Source organism: Cupressus sempervirens, chromosome 5, assembly GCF_028749045.1.
Source record: "Cupressus sempervirens isolate cs-2001-9-10 chromosome 5, ASM2874904v1, whole genome shotgun sequence".
In the NCBI taxonomy this organism is placed as follows: domain Eukaryota; kingdom Viridiplantae; phylum Streptophyta; class Pinopsida; order Cupressales; family Cupressaceae; genus Cupressus; species Cupressus sempervirens.
The window spans coordinates 406,597,202-406,617,457 of NC_143122.1; positions in this window are offsets into that span (position 1 = coordinate 406,597,202).

A 20,256-nucleotide genomic window follows, 5' to 3' on the forward strand; every position below is an offset into this window, starting at 1 on the left:
TGAACGATGTTTCAATTTAAGAATAGAAGGCATATGTCTAACCTAACATAGATCAAGTTGTTTCTAGAGTGCATGTTGGACCAAGTGAAACTCCCACAATGTATGTCCAGATCCTAGAGCTCCCCCTCTAAGATAAATTATGTAGATCTAGTATAATGTAAGAAAAATCAATCATAACACCTTTTTCTAGAATTGAAAAGAGGGGTGTTAAAATCCCCAATCACCATCCAATATTCAAAAATATTGTCCTTATTGTCCAAAAGGATTTGCTCCCAATAGATCTTCCTTGCTCCCACCATATTTTGTGCATACACATTAGTTAGATTCCACCCAAGATCTATATTATTATGAGACAACACCAAGTGTTGGACATACTTTCTTTTGTAGAAAATAGAGCCAGTCAAGAGGCAAGACTTCCAAATGATGGCCAACCCACCTGAAGCTCCATTAATTTTAATGAAAAAAAAAAAGAGATGAAAGTTAGATATACATTATATTAGTAGAAAAAGAGGCAATGTGTATTTTTGTTTCTTGTAATAGAAAAATATCCAAGTTTAGATCTTTAATAGGATTCTTAACAAGCATATATTTTTGTAGACTGTCAAGGCCTCTCATATTATAAGAGACCATAATTATTGAGATTTATTGGATCAAAAGTGCTCAATAATGCTTTGGATGTCACTAGTGGTGTCCTTTGCAAACTTATTTGTCAAAACTCTACCTAAATGCCTCCCAGTCTTTTGGTACATTCCCACATCAATATAATTATGGGGCTTTAAAAGGGAAATAGGGGGTGAGAGAGAGAATATTAAGGGGGAAGGGGAAAAGGGGAAAGGGGAGGCAAGGGGACTATTTCCAAAAAGGGGAGAAATGGGGAGAAATGGGGAGGGTGAGAAATCAATAGAGGGAGGGAGTAGGGTGTAAAAGGGAAATAGTCACTAGGGGATACAACTAAATTCTAAGGGGAGGGTGAAGGGAAGACAATTATATAAGAAGAGTCACCTAGGGTGGGAGGGAGGTGCAAGGACCTAAGAGGGAGGCACAAAGAAGACAGGCTTCTCTAGCCAATACCTAGGGACATGGGCATGGGCCCAAGAGTAGAGAGCCAAAATATCTGCAATCACCTTAAGAGAAGGCTTTGCAAGAGAATACTTAGGGAAAACATTTGAAAAGTGGACAGTCATTGAGAAGATTTGGTAGAATGGCATGGAGTTCTCATACTCTAGAGGTTGAGAAATAGAGAAAAAACTATATTTGAGGACCACAAAAGCTAGAAGTATAGTCCTAGGGACCACAAAAAATGCAAAACCTAGAATAGATGAAGAGGGTCCGGTTATGAGTCAAAACATCAACACCTAGAAACTCCCCAAATGAGTTGGATATGGCTTCAAAGACCTCTTTGTCCCATAATTTGAGTAGAATCCCAAGAAATTGTACCTAGGTGGAAACAACACCAAAAAGATGAGCCATCGGATCAAAACCTAGGGGTCATTTACAAAGTTTTTGAAGAAACTTACTTCGAAACCATGGGCCACCTACCAAGATACATAAGAAGTATTTCTTGAGGGTAAAATAGATACAAAAACATCCTTTGGGTAGTGCTGAAAATATTACCAAACCTTTCAAAGCCCAAGTATAGAAAACCAATTTCCTGAGAAAAAATAATATATGGTCTCTATGTGTACAAAAAGTGTCACACTTCTATAAACCATTATTCTTGAGAGAACCCATGGAAGAGGAAGTCTCAAGAGTCAGCTTATAGCTCTCCATCTATGACATGCAAAGGCTATGAGATGGTGTCCCTCAAATGAACCAAACTATTCAATCCTTGCAAGGTGCACCATAGAACAAGAGATTCAAAGAGTAGAGGCAAGAGTTCTAATATCCAAGAATCTAGAATAAAATACAATGCAAATGTAAGATATTATAAATGAAATCTAAGCAAACAAAGAGAACCAAGATAAAGTATAAAGGAAACTAAGCTAAAAAGTATTCCATAATATAAGTAGAATGAGAGCTAAGCTAAAATGTAAAAATGTGAGAATGCTCCAAGTCTCCAAAAGCACCAAGAAAACTTGCACCATAACAATATCATGAGAGACTAAGATCTTTAATAGGAATATTGCTTTATGTGTAGACAAAAATTCCTTTTATTTTATTTATATAATAGGAATATTGCTTTATGTGTGCAAACTTAGGATAAGTGGGAAGTGGGGATTTTATTTAATTAAAATGGGGATATGTTATTTTAATTAAATATGAACTTTGGATAAAAAGGGCGTACCATAGGATAAAACCAAATAAATAGATTTTTTGAGATTTGACCAAGGATAAGCATTAGATAAATTATGCAAAAATACTAGAAAGGGGGCTCATAGTCTAGATGACCATTTTTGGATGATTATAGTCTCCTCCCACCAAACTTACCAATAAGCGAGTTATCAAACCTAGCCAAACTCCTCAGGAAGAATCTTGGGATGGATGCATGTCCCAACCACTAATTTAGAAACCAAAGCACCACACTAGGGTTGCTTAGGTGTAGAACCAAAAATGGATTTCTAGTCTAGGGGAACATGATTGAACACCTTCGACAGTGAAGCTGTAGAAACTAAGGTCTTCATGCCCAAATCCCAATCAATTTCAAGAAAAAGAAGAGTTGAGAGAGATGCATAGGGATGGAAAACTCACTAGGAAGCTTGCTACTTTCATCCTATGGAGATCCTTCCAAACCTGAGGCCATAGTATGAGCACTCTCATTCTTTGATCCACACACTTCAATCTCTTTGGCTCCTTTAGCCAACTCCTACTCTAAAGTTGTAGAGCACATTTCAAAAAAGAAATCAACTAAGCTCTTTGATGGTAATAATGTGGAACTCACTAATGAGGAAGATACTAAGACTTGGGCCACACAATACTTCCATAGAATTTATAACCCTTCCCTAGTTCAAAAGAAACCTAACACTGAAGAAGCTTTGCTTAGTATTATCAATACAGTGATTGGTGATAGGATGAACAAAGAACTAAATAGAAAGGTTTCAAAAGAAGAAGTTAAAGAGGAGGTATTTTATATATGAGATTATAAAGAACCAGGACTAGATGGTTTTCCCCATTCCTTGTTTTAGGAATTCTAGAAAATCATCAAATATGATGTGGTGTATGTTAGGAACCTGTGTGTTCCTTCTGTTTATTTTGTTAGAGTAGTGTTGTTGGACACATATGCTTTGTAAGTCATCCCGTGAGTATATTTTATTATTATCCCACATGCATAGGTAGTATTACTTTTCTAGATCGTACTTAGTATATAAGAATAGGTTGAGGCCCTTGATGGGCACGGACAAAATTATTGTATTGAGCTTGCTCAAAGGAGGTTACCCCCTCGAAGTGGCCTGCGATCAGTAGATTCATTCTGAGTTCTGCTATCACTTTGTATTCTGTTATTTCGAGCATTCTCACGATATTGCTATAAGGAGGTTCATCACAGTGTACATGGATGATAACTTTATAAGGATATGCAGAATCCTCAAAGAACTAAATCAAAATTATATTGTTCTTGTCCCCAAGATAGATTAACCTACCTAGGAAGAATTTAGGCCAATTAGTCTACTTAATTCTATATATAAGATCCTGTCAAAGGTGGTGGTCAACTGCATAAAACCTTTGCTTGAAAGAGTTATTAGTCCTAATCATAATGATTTTCTAGATTCTTGATGAGGTGATAACCACCAATGAGTTTTTTCATTCCATAGAGAAGAGTATAAATCTAGGTATGGTGTTAATGTTAGATAGTTTGAAATCTTATGATAAATTTAGAAGGGAGTTTCTACTAAAAAATCATGGAAAAACTTGGATTTGGAGAGAGGATAATTATGTTAGTTAAGGTTGTTATCAACTCAGTCCAATTTTTGGTCTTGTCCAATGCATCACTGAGGCAGTTCTTTAATTCTATTAGAAATCTTCTCTAAGTCTATCCCTTATCACTATACTTATTTATTATGGTGGTAGAGGTCTTGGGTAGGAACATCCTTACTATGGCTACTCACGAGAAGATTCTAGGAGTCAAACTAGCTACTTCTTTGTCCCCGTAGGCTCTACAACAACTTGTTGATGACACCATTTTGTAAGAGATATCTTCTATAAGGCAAGAAAAATATTTGAAGAAGATTTTAAATTAGTATTTGGAGGTTTCTAGTTATTACATAAAATATCAAAAGAGTAAGTTGTATTTCTTTAACATGAATGTTAACTTTCAGCAATGCCATAACTAGGGAACTCAACTATAAAGGAGTTGCCCTTCTTGAAACAAACCTTGGTCTCCCCCTTACAATGAAAGAAGTCACTGCTTAATTTTGGAAAGTTGTGGTGGAAAGAATGCAAAGGAAAGTTGTGGGCTAGAAAGGTAAGGTTCTTAGCAATGGTAGGAAACTCCAACTCATTGATGCATCTCTACAAGGGATTCCAATGTATTTTTTATCCATGTTCAATATGTTAGGCCACTTAAAGGATATCTCTGAAAAAATACAAATAAACTTCTTATGGTCAAGCAATGAGGAAAAAATGAAGATAAGCCTAGTTATTTGGGACAAAGTTTGCAAGCCAAAAACACAAGAGGGGTTGAATCTTAGAAAAATGGGAGACCTAAATAATGCCCTTATAGCTAATATTGGAGGGAAATTATCTAAAAATTCTTTTGGATGATGTAGAATTATAAGAGCTAAATATCTATAGGGGAGGACATTTAACCAATGTTTGTACATTCTTTACCTCTTGACTAGATCAATAATCTTGTTGAATATTGTTAAAGAAAAAAAGTACTAAAATATTATAAACTTGTTCTGGCACAATGCATTTCTATGCTATAATTTTCTAATTAATATATTACCTCTTTGTGTAGCCCACCTTTCTCAACTCCTTAATCTCAACATTTTATTAAATAATATAGTAGTGAGGAAGATTTAAAGTAGTATAAGTCTTGTTGTTGTTGCACCTAAAATTGTTGAGAGCCACCATCTTTAGTTTCTAATTTGAGATGTACTTTTATAATTATTAGAAAAAATAAAAATCTTAAAATCCCTCTTTGGTTGCTTATATATGTGCACTTACCTAATAGTAAAAAATGAGCTTTCCAAAGTAAAACTTTGAATATATAGTAAAAGAAATCTCTCTCCATATAGAAAACCTTATATTCATCTTTAATGAGTATTATTAAATTTTATTTTCATACTATTGTTCTCTTTGTATTAGTTTTCATAGACATTAAAAACTTGACATGTTAGAAAAAATTCATGATTTTGAATAACCAAGAAAATGTGTGAGGCTCTCATTAGATTCTATATCTTTTATTAAAAAATTAGTAATAAATTTATTTAAAAAGTCAACTCAATAATTTATGATTATTTAAAATGGGAAGGGTCTGAAATCATAACAATTAAAGTAACATCAAGTCTTAAACATACAACCCAAAGGATCATGAGCAATGACCCTACAAAAAATCAATCATAACTAGAACTAGCAACTACACCTAAGCCAAAACAAAAACTTTAAACTAAACCATGCTAGGTAAAAAAAACTATTATAGCCATCTAAAAGATTTTTCAAACAAACTAAGTTGCCACTAGTATATAGCATGAAAAAAAATATTTCTAGCTCATAAGACCATAGTATACCAAACCAGCAACCACATTTAACCATGTTGCACCACACCTACCAGTAAGTACCACCAAGCAAGAAAACCCATAGCATTGAGAAACAGCACCCAAAATTAAAGGGACCCATAATCAGCACAAGTTACTAGAGAAAAAACCAACCCCTTTATTTTATACCTTGAAATCAATAAAACCCTAGGAGATCTCATATTGTCAATCCTCCTTTCTTAGAGTCTCCTCCTTCCATTTCCTATTTTCCTCTCTCTCCTCTAGCTATGCCTTCAAACTCCATATTTCCCCTTCCATATTGGTCAAGGATTGAATTCTATGAGAGGCCAAATTATTAATTTTCTCTCCCAGTTGGGCATGCACATTCTTGATAGACATCAAGGCCTTTAGCATTGCATTCCTCTCTTCCTCATGGGGTACTTTATCCTTGATATCCTCCACGTGTTCCTCTAGCTTCTCAAAGCTATTAATATTTTCTCTCATCTCTCGACCCAATTCCCATGTGACTTGATCCCTATGACTAGTCATCCAATCAAAAAAAAATCTTTCAGCTTCATTAATTGGCTCTAGCCTATTAATCTTTATGTGAGTTGTATGCATTTGAAAAAGAAGCCACCTAGCCACCACTTTAAACTGATTATAAAAAGAGGTCATCTCCATAGAGTGGAGGGTTAGAGTATCCAAATAAATTGAGCCATCATCTTTTTTGGAACCACGCTAGGAGAGGGCTCTCTAGATGCACAAGGATCATATGAGTAGGTTAAATACACCATGGGGGAGGGGGAGTACATTGTAGAACCCAAGGAAAGAGGAGCAAAAAAGTAAGATGTGGTGTCTAGGATCAGATAAGGTTTAATGGCCAAGGATTCTTTCTTTGAATCCTCCAAAACCTCCACAATATCATCCTTTTTATTGTAAGGTTATTCTTCTTTCTTGGATTTATGGGGAGGAAGAGTCTCAACTACAAAACTAGAAGAATTGTTTGATGTAAAAAGAGTGCAATGTTGTCTCATTGTGGAGGAAATGACCTTGAAAATATTCTAATTAAGCTCATGGGAGGACTGAAGGGTCATATTCCAATGGAAATCATAAAGTCTAAGTAAAATCCTTGAAGTCATATTTTAGTGGGGACTTTATATTTTTGGATAGATAGGGAAAGGGATGAGTAATCCAAAAAGAAAAAGAAAATAGATCATTCCTATGAAAATGATTCAGCATAGGAAAACTGTGGGAGTGAATCCTTTTGACCTTCCTTCACAAGTGAAAATTTGAATGAGAACCTTCACCAAGGCCTTGTAAACCCCTTCCATCACCTCTTTTTTGAATCCATGATACAATTTTGGGATTTTTTAACCTGACTTCCTAAACCTCTCCTTAGCTTCTTTGAAATAGATTTTGGTGTTTCTCATAATCTTGACCCATCCATGCTCAACCAAGGGATAGTAGAGATGGACTCTAGGGTGATGACAAACAAAACACAACCCATCGTAACCTTTTCACCATCCCACAACTCCATAATTTTCTAGGAAAGCTCTAGATTATAAACCTTCATGTCTATGATATAATTTTTTATACTATCCTACTCAATGATCTCTTAGAGCTCCTTGTTATTTTAGTACTCTCCCTATTCATCAGGCTCAATATAATAAGGGTCTCCTCCTATCCTTTTATTCTAATGAAAGTAGTAAAAACAAATTGCTTCAAAAACTAATAGACCCACAAATGGAAAGATGACCAAACCAAGCTTTTCTTTGTAGTCACATTAAACTCTAAAACTAAAATAGAAATCCAACTCCTAAAAATGCTTCACAAAATGGACCCCATAAATAATACTAATGCAAAGTTTATTAGAGCATGATTTATGTACTATCATGAAAGATCACTCCATACACCTCCACTAGGATGGACAGAGAGTCATCCCAAATTTTGAACCCCTTAGTTTATTTCCCCACACTCACCAACATATTTGCAACATGATTTACCTCATGATAGGTGTATTGAAATGACACCTCCTCTAAGTTTCTTAACATATGTTTTATTTTTGCAATGACATCCCTACCATTCCAACCTATCTTTGCCACATCTTTTAAAATATGGATGTTGTTTAAAGCATCCCCTTTTCTGATTACCTTTTTCACATTTTTCCTAGTCAGCACTAAGACCCCATGGTAAAGGGCTAGGAGTTTAGCCACATAAGGAGTCTAGACCCCAAACTTCACCTAGTAAGATGCCAAAAAATCCTCTTTTGAGCTTCTCAAAATACCACTTTCACCTACCCACTATTTAATATTCTTTTGAAAGTTGATATCGGATTACTAATAATAAAAGGTCTAAATTTATCCAACAAGCCCCATTGACTACCAACCTCCTTATCATAGGAATATGATGTGGAACCATGGTTAGTAGGATAGATGGTCTTCATGTTCTCCTTCACATTTTGGATATACCCCATGCTCACTGATTTAGCATTTTCACTTGTTTCCCTTAAGATCATGTTGTTGCATTCCTTCCATAGGCACCAACTATCATCTAAAAGGCACTGTCTCCATAGCTCAATGATAAAGGGGTGAGGAGAAGGGGATCTGCAAGAATTGAAGACCTCTTTAGGTTCATTATTCCAACACCAATACACTTTTAATAGGCCATGATATGGCTAACTTCCCAAGAAAAAGGGTAGGAGAAGAGGATGTGAACTATAGACTCAGCATCATTTTCACATATAACACTCCTATTAATAATTTAAATTCCTCTTTTTTGGAGATTTTTGAGAGTGAAAATCTTGTTATGACATACAATCCAATTAAAGAACTTAACTTTAGGAATGGCTTTTTTATCCCAAATCCTTCTTCAATCAAATAAGGTTTTCCAATTAGGAACTAGTATCTTAAAACTAGTTTTAATAGTATAATCTCTCGATTTGGAATTCTTCCATATGAGTTCATTCATTTGGTCTAGTCGATACAATCTTAATGTATTCATATGAATTAATAAATTAGAAGAAATTAGTTTTAAATCAGCTTTAAACCAATTGATGTCGACCTTCTAGTTCACCATGTAGTCCTACCTTTCCCAATAGTCCCTAACCTTGAACCCTAGTCTATTGATAAGGACATCCTTTAGAGATGGAAACGTAGAGCAATAGTCAAAAGTAGGCATATGTGCCTCAACATTCATCTAGAAATCCCCAATATCCCCATTACCCACCTCCTAAGAGGAACCTTGAGTGAGGAGGGGGATAGTCTTCTTTAGAATATTCTACATAATTAACCCTTATATTAGGGGGTTCTTCAAAAGGATGATCCCATTCACATTATTAAGATACTTTCCTCTTAAAATATTGGCCTAGTCCAAATCTGACTTCGTCACATTCCATCCAATCTTCAATATGAAGGCCAAGTTCATAAGATGGGAGTCCCTTATATTCAGGCCTTCTTGATCGTTAGGAGAGAAGACCATTTTCCATTTGACAAATAATAGCCTCTTCTTTTCTTCTAGTTTAGTCCATAGGAAATATATTTTGATAGTATCCAACTTTTTGGTCCAAAGAACTGGCATATGAAATAGGGATGTAACATATTGAGTAGAGCTGTAAAGATTCATCGTTACCATCTAGAGTTTCCCAGCATTACTAAGAAGACAAAATATAAGTTTTAACTGAACTATTTTGAGAAAACTAGCCCAAACATTATTGTCTAGCCTAGAAAAAGTCAAGGGCATACCAAGATAAAAAATGGGAACGACGATAATCTGGCAACCAATAATTTAAAAAGAAATGTTTTGGGAACTCTGGAGGGCATCAAAAACTATACAAAACTTTAAAACAAATTGAGTTTTTTACCCAAAGGTAGGGTATAGTCCACTAGATTGTGCCAACTATTGTAGCTTCTTAACTTGTCAGCGTGTCATCCACAAACTACTAGTGTGAAATAATCTCTATCATAGAAGAGGGGTTAAAGCCTTTAATAGTACTAGCATCTACCATTCTACTAACATCTCAACCAATAATATCAGCTAAATTGATAAAGAGATAGGAAGATAAAAGATCACCTTGTCTTAGACCACCAGAGATACTAAAGAAACCCCTTGGGGAGCTATTGACTAGCACAGAAAACTTAGGCATTTTTTAAGCATTCCTCTATTAGCTAAAGGATTCTTTCTCTAAATCCAACTTTCTTAAGGACCTCCATAATAAATTCTCATGAGACCATGTCAATTGTTTTTGGAAATGTCAAGCTTAAGTATCATACTTTATTTGTCCCCTTTATCCATAAAGTGAATCACTTCTTTAATAGTAACGATAACATCTTTTATTTTCCTCCTAGGAACAAAACCTTTCTATTGAGGGTGGATCAAGTGATCTAGAAAGGGTTTGATGCAAGAAACCAATAATTTAGAAAAATAATCTTATATAAGCTATTACAAAGGCTGATAGGTCTAAAATCCTTCAAATTGTTTGTCTCGGTCACCTTAGGAAATAGAGAAATAAAGGTATTGTTGATCTCTTTAAGAATAGCCCCTAAAGTAGAAAAATATTTGGCTGCCCAAAACACATATTTTCCCACTATATCCTAGTAATTTATGACGAACAATGAAAGAAAGGCATCTGGCCATGATGACTTGTAAGGGCTCATGACAGAGGTGGGAACTCTAACCGCCTCCAAAGTACCAAGTTTCTCTAACTTTAGAAGATATTCTAAGCGGATACAAGTGGGAGCACATTGGAGAAAATTGGTCATTCTAGCTTCTGAAAGATGATTGAGGAGGTTGCTTAAGCGAGTCTTAAAAGTGAGGGACCACCTTGTGTACCACTTCCACTTTCTGATTAATATTACCTTTCTCTATGGCTAGATCTCTAATTGAGTTCCTTTTCCTATGCTTTGTCATTGATTGATGGAAGAATCTAGAATTTTTTTCTCCATCATTGATCCATTAGATCTTGAACCTTTGTTTCCAAAGGTCTCTTTATTGAGAATGATATTGTGGATATCAGACAAAAGACACTTTTCTTGCTTGTCTCTTTCCTAGTCCCATCCCATGGATTAAATCTCCTTTTGTAAAGATTTTAGTTTGTCTTTTATTCTATCATTTTGTTCAAAAATATTTCCAAAATAAAACATATTCTAATGTTTAAGATGTTCCATCAAAACTTTTAGTTTACCCACAAGAAGAAACATATCAGCACCAATAAGTTTACAATTCCACCATTCTTTAAAATGAGTGGGGAAATTTTGGTTAAGAGTCCACATATATTAAAATAGAAAATGATACTTATCTTGTTGAACCACAGGGTACCATTTGAAAAAAAATACAATGATGATCATAAACAAACCTAACAATACCAGAAATTGAGAAATCATGAATGATGTTCCAATTTAAGAATATAAAGCATACGTCTAACCTAACATGGATCAAGTTGTTTCTAGAGTGCATGTTGGACCAAGTGAAACTTCCAACATGTACATCCAAATCCTAGAGCTTCCCCTCTGAGATAAATTATGTAAGTCTGGTATAATGTAAGAAAAATCAATCATAACACCTTTTTTTAAGAATTGAGAAGAGGGGTGTTGAAATCCCCAATCACCATCCAATATTCAGACATATTGTCCTTGTTGTCCAAAAGGATTTTCTCCCAATAGATCTTCCTTTCTCCCACCATATTTTGTGCATACACATTAGTTAGATTCCACACAAGATCTATATTATTATGAGACAACACCATGGGTTGGACCTACTTTCCTTTGTAGAAACTAGAACTAGTCAAGAGGCAAGACTTCCAAATAATGGCTAACCCATCTAAAGCCCCATTAGATTTAATAGAAGAAATTAGAGATGAAAGGTAGATATACTTGCTAATAGTAGAGAAAGATGCAACATGTATTTTTGTTTCTTGTTATAGAATATCCAAGTTTAGATATTTAATAGGGAACTTAACAAGAATCTATTTTTGTAGATTGTCAAGGCCTCTCATATTCTAGGAGACCATAATTATTGATATTTATTGGATCACAAGTGCTCGAGAGTGCTCTAGATCTCACTAATGATGTCCTATGCCAACTTATTTGTCAAAAAAACTACTTGAATGCCTCCAAGTCTTCTGGCACATTCTCACATCAATATAATTATGGTACTTTAAATGAGAAATAGGGGGTGGGAGGGAGAATACTAAAGGGGAAGGGGAGAAGGGGAAAGGGGAAGCAAGGGGTAGCACTTCCTTCTATGTGTTTCACAAAATAAAATGTCCTTTTCTACTAAAAATTATTTTCCACATAATTAGCTAACCTCAACATTCCTTAACCCACTTTTAGCTCTCATAAGCTACTTCACAAAAAGAAAATACTTTAATATCTCTATCACTAGTATTTTTCCTCCATAATGTGACTCAATTTACTATTCAATTTTTATTTTTTATTTTTTTTCCTTTGTTATTATTTTTGGTTTATCAATTTCGTTCCCTATTGATGCTTAAAGACTAAAATAGGGGCTTGAGTTAGCCAAATCCTTAAACAATCTTCAAAAGAATCTCATATCTATTTGTCTAGGTTGAAGGATTACAAATCTAAAGATTTGTGTTCTTAGAGTCTTTCAATTGATTGGAATGATAATGTAGGTGTCTTATAATCTAAGCATTATGATGAAATTTGAAGATAGGTGATAGGTTTCTTTATTTCTTTATTTTCTATTGTTGTAACTTTTGGAATTGTGTCTCTTTGTAATTTAGTAGAATGAAATGTTTTGCATCTTGCACTTATGTAAATATAGATACAAAGTAATTTTTGTTAATATAATATTTATATTTATCTTTCTCCTAATTTAGAATTAGTATAGAAGTTAAATTAGCATTGCTTCGAGTAACTAATAAATGTGTATTGACAATAAGTCAAACTAACATTGATGTATCCAAAAGACATGGTATTGAAAGGCTCTTTCCATTAGTTCTACTCTTTATTGGTTTCCCTTATAAGTGATTAAAAAAAAAGTACATAGTCCTTGACTTATTTTTTTACTCTTTTAAAAATATATATTATAAAATTATAAAATAGCATTTAATTTTTGAAAACATGTAAAAAATAAAATTAAAAAATGTTTCTATAATAAATTCCTTATCTACAAATACTATACTAATAAGTTGACATAGTTCTTTTGGGACATGAAAAAGAAGTTTATAGACAATTAATAGTGAATATTAGCTTGTATTAAGAAATAATTTGGAATATTAATACAAATTAGAATAAAAAGTGAAAAAAGCCCGATTTCGAATAGATAGAAATACATAGAACTGAGAAAGTAGGGAAAACAAATCTTTAGAGACAGAATTGAAAGTTACAGATGTGATTCTCCATTCAAATTATTTAGTAATCTGATATCCCCACAATATCAACTGCCCCTAAAATCTTGGCCTTTCCTAAAACTACAAAAGTATCACAGCTGATCAACATTGTTCAAAAACTTTTAAATTCAAAGGAAACCGTCGATCCTTTGTAGCTTTCGGTGAATAATTTCTTATTTCCCAAATTGGGGGAATAAACCTACAAAAGAGGTACTTAAGTGGGCAGTCAATTTAGAAATTTCAATTAATAATGTGACCATTGCATCACAGCTCAATGCCATTATAAAAATCCTAGTTTTTGTACAGAATAATTCTCCGCATTCAAACATACTTTTCGCAAGGAATTCTTTTCAGTAATTGTTGTTTTCTTTTCTAACTTTCATGGTGAGAAACAACAGAAGGAAGAGGCTTAATGAGCTTGAAGATGAGATAATTAGTGTAGCCTTTAGAGTAATGTTTATGGTTTTTTGCTTTGTAGAAATGTTTGATCAACAACTCTTTCCAGATAGAGTCGATCACAAGCTCGGTGCTTTACTGCGTTGGTGTCTTGCTACAGTCATCATCATTGCGACTTAGCTTTGGATAGGAGCACCAGACGATAAGAAAGACGATTATGAGGAAGAAAAAGTAGTAAGAAAGAAATAAAATAAGGTTGAAAAAACGGTGAGAAAAAAAGGAAATGAGGGAAAAGAAGCGATAAATGAAGTTAAAAAGGTAGTGGGAAAAAATGGAAATGAGGGAAAAAATAATAATAAATGTGACTAAAAAAGTAGTGAGAAGAAATAAAAATGAGGGCAAAGAAGCAATGAGCATAGAAGAAGGTGTGGTAAAAGAACTAACAAAGAAATTAGATTCATAAAATTGGAATCTTCCAGAAGGGGATACTTTACATAGTTGGGAATCTAGTGCTCACCGGAGGGTTAATTTTGCGGTAGACCATTCTGTAGAAGAGGTGAACTCCAAGAAAATGTCAAGCAATAGACATAATGTCCCTAAATCAATAACGGAGTTAGATCCACCGTGTTTGCATCTTCAAGAGTCAGGTTCTCAACCTGCTTGGGAACCTACTTCTCAACCAAAGGTTACAACTGAGCTAGAGTATGCCGTAGGAGAGGTGAACTTCTTGGAGAAAATGTCCACTAGAACACATAGTTTTCTTAAACCAGTAAAGGAGTCAGATCCACCATGCTTGAATCTTCCAGATGAGGATTCTAAATCTATTTGGGAAGCTACTTCTCAACCGAAGGTTACGCCCCAGCTGGAACGTTCGAGAGGAGAGGTGAACACCTACAAGAAAATGCCCACCATTCCACATAGTGTCCATCAACTAGCATCTTCTCCTAGATCTCGTACAATAGACGTAAATTATTAATGTGCAGTGAATTTGATTTTTTAATAAACTTAAAATCTGGTTTCTATTGGATTTTTTAGTTATTAGTTTATATTTTAATGTTATATATATGAATTTAAATTTTAACAAATTTAAAATCTAGTTTCTATTGAATTTTTAATTATTAGTTTTTATTTATATATTTATTTTATGTTCAGTGCAAAGTAGAAGTGTCTCTAAGAAGATCTACAAGAATTCGTAATAAAGTTATGTTGGGGGAGGTAAATTTATTTTCTTATTAGTTTTTTCTCATTTGAAATCTATATTTTATTGGGTTTTTCAGTCATGATTTTTATATTAATGGAATATTCTTTATTATCTTTAGTGTAAAATAGAAGTAGCCCCCAAAAAACAAGGAAATAAAGCTAGGCCAAAAGAGGTAAATTTCTCTCTTTTAATACATTTAAATTTTTTCCCCCAATTTTAAAACTACTTTTATTCAAATTTTCAGTCACTAGTTTTCATATTTATTGGGTATATTCCTTGTTGTATTTAGTGTAAAGCAGAAGTAGCTAAGCGAAGATCAAGGATTATTAGTAAAGACATGACCCAACCATGAACATGACACTACAAATAACATGAAGGGGATGCATGGAGAAGATGATTACACTACAATATTTCATTAATTTTTTACTTTTAACTTACTCTCTAAAATATTTGAGTGAATGATTCCATTTAATTAGAGTGGAAATGTTAGTATCTTTTTGTAAACTTTCATTTTGTTGTATTTAGGTAATTTTTTTTCCTAAATTAACTTCATTTTTTTGGGATTCAGAGTTCTTTTTTAGTTGACTTTTTCAATCATTATTTTATATATTTAATAGGTTTGTCTTCATTCATTACTTTCTATATTTAATGGATATTACATGTGTCTTACAGAATCATCCTCCAAAGATATAGCAAAATTCACTATAAATACATGTATAAAGATTTGAAAAAAATCTTGTATTTATAATCTATTTTGTGTAGTTTACTCAATCATTATTTTCGATATTTAGTGCATTCTTTTTTGTTTCAAATTTTTGGTCATTTTATATAGTTTTAATATATTTCATGAGAACTTGTTGTGTTTATTAGATCTACCAAGGCTACCAAGATATGCAATTAATGTGAGGAAAAATATAATGTTATGCTTTGTCACTTCTTAAGTTTAATTCAATTTCTTCCACTCAAAAATAATTTCAATTTACATGAGTTTTTAAGTATTTTAGAAATATGTCATAAAACATCATTCTTCTTACACTAATAGTATACAAAATGAATATTTCATATTAATAAGAAGAATTGAAAAAACAGAAATTTTAATAAAATGAAAAAATATGTTTTATGTGTGTTAAGTTCTTTAAAATAAAAATTTTGAAAAATTAAATATGTTATCTTACCTTTCACATGTTTTTCAAGATATTTGATATATTAAAGGATATTTAGATCCATAGATTAAAATATTTATTCAAATTCTTCAATTTGAATAATCTATATTAATCATTGACATTAATGGTATTTTTTTTAAAACTTGATATTGTCTCTTATATAGATAAAACTAAAAACCTTGATAACTTGTTGTGTTTAGTGTAAATAACATAGATCTACCAAGGCTACCAAGGTATGCAATTAATGTGAGGAATTTCTTGTACATATGAATAATTTCATTTGGTATGAGTAACATGCTATTTTGATTAAATTATCTAAGATATTTTAAAAAGTGATTTTTTTTCAAAAAGGAAACTGATAGAATGATTTGTTCCAATCGTTTCTAATGCTCTTGATTTTGTGCAGGTTCGACGATATTCTTGATTTTAAACTATACGGCAGTGTGTAGTATCTTTCTTCCTCTAGTTTATTTTAGAAACTGCAACATATTTTTCTTCTAGGGCTTTTATTTTGCAAGTAATACTCTTTATGTGCATATAAATTGACTATTTTTAGAACAACCCCAAATCTTATTTGTTTTTACTTACTTTTTCTAATTTCACTAATTTCAAAATCTTTCCTTACCTTGGAATTCTGTAATTTTATAGAATTTATATGTTTCTTTTCCTAACTTTTAACATTATTTATAATTCAAGATTGACAATTTCATCACAGGGTGAATTGATTTTTTTCTTATATAATTATATCAAATCTTATTTATTTTTACTTACTTTTTCTGATTTCAATATTTTCACAATTTTCCTTACCTTGGAATTCTCTAGATTTATAGAATTACTTTTTTTTTCCCTAACTTTTAATATTATTTAGGATTTGATTGATAATTGATATCATCATTCTTCAATGTGAGTTGTCTCAAAATTTAATTTTATAAATCTCCACTTTTCTTGCAAGGTGATTGATTTTTTATATAATTATATTTTAATATATACTTAGTTATGTTTTTTTTCTCATTTGAAAGATATATTTTATTAGATTTTTCAATAATATATTTTTATATCAATGAAATATATTCATTATTATTTTTAGTGTAAAATAGAAGTAGCCCCCAAAAAAACAAGAAAATAGAACTAAGTCAAAAGAGGTAAATTTCTCTCTTTTAATACATTTATTTATTTGTCTCTCAATTTTAAAATTATTTTTATTAAAATTTTAAATCATTAGTTTTCATATTTATTGATTATATTATTTGTTTGTATTTAGTGTAAAGGAGAACTAGACAAGCTAAGATCAAGGAGAATTAGCAAAGACATGACCCAACCATGAACATGATACATAATGCATGGAGAGGATGATTAGACTACTTTTAACTTACTCTCTAAAATGTTTTAGTGAATGATTCCATTTAATTAATTAGAGTGGAAATGTGAGTTTTTTTTTTGATCTTTCAAAATTATAAAAGATCCTCTAAAAAGATAAAGCTTTTGCAAAATGAAGAAACAGTTTCTAATTTTATTTTGTTCTATTAAGGTAAGTTTTTTTTTCCTAAATGAACTATATCTTTTTGGAATCAAGTCCCTTTTTAAGTTGATTTTTTCAACCATTGTTTCTATATTTATTAGGTTTGTCTTCATTCATCACTTTCTATTTTTAATGGATATTATAAATTGTTTCTTTTGTATTACTGAATTATCCTCCAAAGATATAGCAAAATTCACTATAAAGTTGTGTATAAAAGTAAAACAATATATATATCATTTTTTTCGCTCAATCATTATTTTCCATATTTAGTAAGTTCATTTTTATTTCTAAATTTTTGTCATTTTATATATTTTTAATGTATTTCATGAGGAAGGTCTACCAAGGCTATTAAGGTATGTAATTTATGTGAAGACGAATATACTCTTATGCTTTGCTAGTTCTTAAGTTCAATTTTATTTCTTGTATTTATTAATAATTTCATTTCATATGATTTTTTTTTAGCATTTAAGAAATATATTATAAAATGTCATTCCTCTTAGACTTGGATGAAATTCCTATCTCATCTTAAGTTAATGACATGTATTTAGAACATAATTTATAAATTTGAATCAAAATTTTGAATATGAAATTATTTAGGACGAAACTGATAGAATGATTTGTTCCAACCATTTCTAAAGCTCTTGATTTTTTGTAGGTTAGACAATATGTGAAAGCTTGAGTATATTGACTATTTGATTTGTGTTCACCATTGTCAAATCTCCGTGACAATAATCTTATTTCTATTTTTTTATAGGAAAGGATAGTGGGTAGTATGTTTCTTCCTCTATTTTATTTTAGATACTTCTAGGGATTTTATTTTGCAAGTCTACGAGCTTTATGTGCATATAAATTAACTATTTTCATAGCAACCCCAAATCTTATTTATTTTTACTTGTTTTAGTTTCACAATTTTAAAATTTCATTGACAATTGACAATTGATGTCATCATTCTACAAGGTGAGTGGTCTCCTCAACATTCAATTGTAGGTTTTATAGAAGTACATGTTTGTTTTCCTAACTTTTAACACTATTTAAGATGTCATTAGCAATTGATATCATCATTCTATAGGGTGAGTTGCCTCCTTAACATTGTGTGTCAAATTTTGCTTCTACAAATCTCCACTTTTCTTGCAAATTGGTTGATTTTTTCTTATATAATTTTAATGTAAATTTAGTTATCTTATCTTATCTTATCACTTAAAATTTTTTCAATATTATAGAGTTCTATGTGAATTTGTTCCAACCTTTTTATGAATTGAATTGGCTACAATTTTCTTCTGTAACAATTGAATCTTACCATTGTAGAAGTCAGTTAATTGGATATTGTTTCAATCTTATTTGTCTTTTATTGTTATATTGGTTAACATTTAATTAGGAGACAATTTTTTTCCTATGATTTACTATATTTTCCACATATAAAATGTTTTTCTATATCGATTTTGGAATTAAACTTTGGTGAAATCATTTATTGGTAAATTTTTATTTTTACTTTACTAAGGTAAATTTTTTCTTTCATTAAATTTGTACTTTCAAAATTTTGAATTTGATTTCTTGTTAATTTTTCAAACCACTAATTTCTATTGAATATATATTCTTTGTTGTGTTCAATGTGGTGTGCAAAACTATGTAAAAATATAAGAATCCAATTTAAGAGGTAATTTTTTAAAATTAAATTTTATTGCAAAATTTTTAATTAATTTAAAGTTTGAGTGTCCTTATATGGTTCAACAAAGTTCATAATTAAGTTATGTATCCACTATGAATAAAAGATTTTACTCTAAAGCAAACTAGATGTAAATATAAAGTTTGAAAAAGGAAATTCAAATAGTTGAAATAATTTTTTCCAGATAAAAGAAACAAAATTATTTCCTACATTAAATTTTTTTTAAAATTAAATTTATTTTCCTTTTCAATCACTAATTTGCATATTTAGTTAATTTAAACTAAAAACGTCTTATGGCACATAACATAAAATTATCTAAAATTAGATAATAAAAAATTATTTCTTTAATTTTTTTCCCTAATATTAATCTTTTTTTATTGATTTGGTCAGTCAGTAGTTCTCGTACTTCTTGTGTATATCTTTTATGTTGAGTTTAAAGCAGAAGGGCCTCTAGAAGAATGGGATAAAACTCACATTAAAGCTATCTCTGAACTGTAGCAAGAACACTCAAAGTGACGTCCACATGGAATTATATTCTTATATTTTCCAACTTTTATAAGTTCAATTTTAATTTCTGCCAACTTTTTGATGAATAATTCTACTTTACCAAGAAATGTAATATCATTTTTTTTTAAATATTTGAAAATCATATAATCACTTATCATTTCTCTCAGAATTACACCCAGTGGCATAGGTAACATTCTATTTCTATTTCTATTTGATTCTGAATATTTACTAACCTGGAAGTTTTCCAAATGAATATGCATAGTAAAGCCCTAGATTTTTGTAGATGGAAAATTTGTGCTAACGTGCTTTATAATTTAGTACCGAGGACCTTCACTTTTAAGAAGTTACTTTTTTTGCTAAAAAAGAAGTTACTTTTTTTGCTAAAATAGAAGTTAATCGTGTGCTTGCTATATTTTTACATGTTATCAGACTTGGCCTTCAAGAAACAATAAAGAAGATCAAGATGTTCATGAAAATTCTACTATCATCCATCAATGGCATGCATTGGATAGATTTGAAAGACTATACAGATTGATCTCAATGCAGGTACACTTTGAAGGACTCCTCTTTATTTGACAGAAAATAAAGAAGATTTTAATTCTTAACTTCACTCCCCTTTCTCTTTGTTCCCTCTTCCTTTAGCTCCCCTTCTCTGATTTGGTTATAAAGTTGGGGGAGTCTCTTTTTTATGCAAATCACTCTCTCATTTCATACTTCTGATATTACCTATTTGTAATTGTACATGACAACACAAAATATGGGCAAGGGATTCAATTTCATAACAATCAATGGGTGGAAGGGTGGTTCATTTTGTGACTTTCAATAGATA